The 4,210-nt window shown below is 29.0% G+C and overlaps 1 pseudogene across 1 annotated transcript; it reads left to right on the forward strand.

Annotated features, from left to right (window-relative positions):
• Positions 1-894: 894 nt before the first annotated feature.
• Positions 895-2,709, forward strand: LOC120067776 (mogroside I-E synthase pseudogene; annotated as a pseudogene). The gene has a single exon (XR_016525094.1). The product of XR_016525094.1 is annotated as a mogroside I-E synthase pseudogene (transcript).
• The last annotated feature ends 1,501 nt before the right edge of the window (positions 2,710-4,210 follow it).

Raw genomic sequence — 4,210 nt, forward strand, 5'->3', positions numbered from 1 at the left:
AACTTATTTTCTCGCAAACAATATATGTATAGTCTAACTTAAATTAAAAATGCTAAAGTGAGCATCCGTGTAATTGACATATACCACGTTTTTTGATACAAGAGGTTCAAATCTCTATATCCTACTTAATTTTTTTTTTTTTTTTTTAAAAAAACAACGTTATTAATGAGCAATACTTGGTTGTTTCTTGAGTTGCATCTATTTTTGTGCAACTTACTCTAGTTAAACAATAAAAAAAATTAAAAAGAAAAAAGAAAAAAGAGTAGGATTGATGAACTTTAAATATTTTTTTGTTCTATCAACTTTGTATGCGTTGTAAATTTTTTTTTTAAATATTAAAAGAGTAGTTATTCTCTTACATTGAAAAGGTTCAAGAAATTGATGAGCTCCAAGTACTATAAAATTTATGACTTTAGTTTCAAATCATCCTAATTAAAAGCAGTTTAAGCTTGAACATATTAATTGTAGTACAGTTTGAGATTATAGAAAAAAAAATGTTAGTGGTACAAAAATCTTAGAGTTGTGCTATTGTAATTGGGATCATAAAAGAATTCTATATGATTCTAATGACTTTTCACATATTAAATTTCTTTATACTAGACCATTATCTTTTTCTCTTGTATTTTGAAAATTCCAACATAAATAATTGTGTTTCATAGTATTTTTGGGGTAATTGCAAATATAACAATCAGACCGAAAGTATTAACAAATACAGTACAATGTGAAGAATTTGCAGATATAGCAAAATTTAGATTTAGGTCTCAAAGTTTATCAATCATAAACTATATCACTTATAGAAATCTATTATCAATAGATATATATTTTTCTACTGCAATTCTTTAAAAATGTTGCTATATATTTAATTGAGCACTGATTAGTCGTAGCTCCTTTTCTTTACCAACACAAATAATAATAACAATAATAATAATCATATATATACATATTTGTCATATGACAAATTTTTATTAGACAACTGTCTAGACTGCATAAAGATAGATACAACCCAAACAATCCTAAGCTTTTGGAACTTTTATGAAAAAAGTTGTTTATTTCTGTGAGAGTTTTTTCCCAACCTACATCATATCTACAAAATTAACCTAGTGGAAGAAACAAGATGAAGCGAATGTACTATATAAACCATCAAGATTGAAGATCAGAGTTATAAGAGTTGACCAAAATGAGAAAGCATCATTTCCTCATCGTGTGTTTCCCTGTTCATGGCCATATAAACCCTTCCCTTGAATTAGCCCATCGTCTCACAAACTTAGGCCATCATGTCACCTTCGCCACCACCGTTCTTGGTAGCCACCGCATCACGATCAACAAGAAGAACAAAACCACCTTATTATCTTTCACTACTTTCTCTGATGGCTTTGATGGCGAACAACAAACAAACCTCAACAACAAATCCACTCGCACCACCACTCAATTCTTCTCTGATCTCAAACTCTATGGCTCTCAATCTCTAACAAATCTCATCATTTCTAACCAATCTCATAACCCTTTTACTTTTGTAATTTATTCCCTTTTGCTTCACTGGGTTGCTGATGTTGCCACTAATCTTCACATCCCATCAGCTCTTCTTTTTGTTCAGCCAGCAACACTTTTAGTTTTGTATTACTATTACTTTCATGGCTATGGTGATACCATTCCTAACCAAAAATTACAAGGATTGCCCTTACTTACTACCAATGACATGCCATCTTTCCTTTCCCCTTCAAGCCCTCATGCTTTTCTTCTCCCTTTATTCAAACAACAAATTGAAGTATTACTCCTTGACCAAAAAAGTCAACCAAAAGTAGTACTAGTCAACACTTTTGATGTTCTTGAGATGCAAGCCTTGGAAGCAATTGATGGGTTGAAAATCTTGGGAATTGGACCCTTGATTAATCCTAATTTTGAGCCATCATTGTTTGCTAATGATGATATTATTCATGATGAATATTATATTGAATGGTTGAACTCTAAGCCTAATTCATCTGTGGTTTATATTTCTTTTGGATCTTTGTATGTGTTGAGTAATACACAAAAGGAGGAAATTGTGCATGCTTTGTTGGAAAGTGGGTATACATTTTTATGGGTAATGATTGGTGGAGAAGATGATGATCAAAAGCAAGGGATCAAAGAATGTTTATTATTAGAAGGACAAGGGAAGATTGTGTCATGGTGTTGTCAAATTGAAGTATTGAAACATCCTTCATTGGGTTGTTTTATTACACATTGTGGTTGGAATTCAACATTAGAAAGCTTGAGTTTTGGGGTGCCAATGGTGGGTTTTCCACAACAAATAGATCAACCTACTAATGCAAAGCTTGTAGAAGATGTGTGGAAGATGGGAGTGAGAGTGAAGGCTAATTCACAAGGAATTGTGGAGAGGGAAGAAATTAGGAGATGTTTGGATTTGGTAATGGGGAAATCAAGAGATGATGAACAAAGGAAAGAGATTGTGGAAAATGCCAAAAAGTGGAAAGCTTTGGCTACACAAGCTATTGGTGAAGATGGAACGTCATGCTTCAATCTTAAATCTTTTGTTGCAAATATTGATCAAATTAGTGGAGTTCAAATAAACGATATTTAGATTGATAGTGTAATGTTTTAGCTATTAAATTATGTTATTCGCGATCATTATATTTTATAGTAAGAAGGAAATTATTTTGTGTTTTTGTATATATTTGTTAAAAAATCATACTATGCGCATCTTTTTTCTAATTTTATTTTGTAGTATATGACGACAAGTTTTAAGAATTTAATTTTATATGTTAATAATAAAAAGACTAAAAATCTAAATAAAATTTGGTGTTATAAAAAGAATGGAGAAATATTTTAACTTTAGAGTTTTTATTAGGAATCAATTTAGTTCCTTTATTTTTTAGTTTAAAAATTCGTTAGAGAGGTTGATTATGTCACAAAAAGAAACTTAATCTAAATTGAATTAAATACGTGGAGTTCGGAAATGAAACTTCTAACTTCGAGATTGATGGTACAAATACTATACCAATTGTTTAAGAATTTTGTTCAGTTCAACTACATGTGAGGTGGGAGAAGTATTTTCTAATTTCTTAATTAAAAAACATGTGTCTTGAAGAATATTCAAGTGGGCGTGAATTTAGTTGAGATGGGACAAAAAGTATATCTATCTACTTTATTTATTATTTTATTTTTTCAATGTAAAATAGAAAGATATCAATGACATTATTGCAAGTGGAATTCCAAGCAATTGAATAGATCGCAGTATATGGAGAATCACGAGGCAGAATATCTAATGGAGATTTAAATATATTATCTTACATATAGAGAAAGAAATAAATGTTGTAAATACTTGAGTAAAATTACAAATTTCTCCTTCATATTTTAGTATGCTATTACTTTTTCGTCCAAAACTCTTTTGTTAGAGATAATTTCCACTCAATTACATAATCTGACTTTATGGAGTTCGCAAACTACCAATTAAAAAAGGAAAATTGAAGTGTATGACAAAATTTAGGATTTCTTTTGAAAAAATGACAAAATCGGCCCATAATTTATTTGCCCTTATCTGGTTTGTAGTTATTGACGAAATTATAAATACATACTAAGTGTAGAATCATAAATAAGGTCAAGTTTGTATCCAGACAATTGTTATTTTCCTCAAGAAGAATGTCCTCTTGATTTTTCTGATGTAGTTAACGTAATCTGCATATTTTATTATTAATTTAGATTTTATTTAACCATTTTTCAATTTAATCTTACTTTAATTAAATATCCATATTTTTCTACCAAATTTATATTTTAAATTTCTATATATTATCAAATTTCATTTTATCTAATTAAATTTCAAATTTATTCTAATCTTTGATTTGTTTTTATTACTTTATACATATTCAAATTTATTCAAATCTTTGAATTGTTCTTCATAATTTTATACATATTCTTAATAAATTAGCTATATATTTCTTATATCCTTGAAGGTTTAAATTGTTTTATATTATTAGATTTTTATATTATTTTAACGGAAAAAAAAAATATCCATCACTATCGTAAAAAAATCATCATCACTTTTGTTATGTTTACTGATTTAGGTTTTGTTATGGGTTTTTTCACAAGCTATTGTTTTTGCTATGATTTTACAGCGGATTAGACTTCTCTTTTCCTTTTCCTCTTTTCATCGATCTATCGATTTTCCTCTTTTCCTCTTCATTTGTTCTTGCACGACAATTCAATCTTCTTTTGT

This window comes from Benincasa hispida, chromosome 12 (assembly GCF_027475165.1).
Source record: "Benincasa hispida cultivar pf3 chromosome 12, pf3_genome.v1.1, whole genome shotgun sequence".
Lineage (NCBI taxonomy): Eukaryota > Viridiplantae > Streptophyta > Magnoliopsida > Cucurbitales > Cucurbitaceae > Benincasa > Benincasa hispida.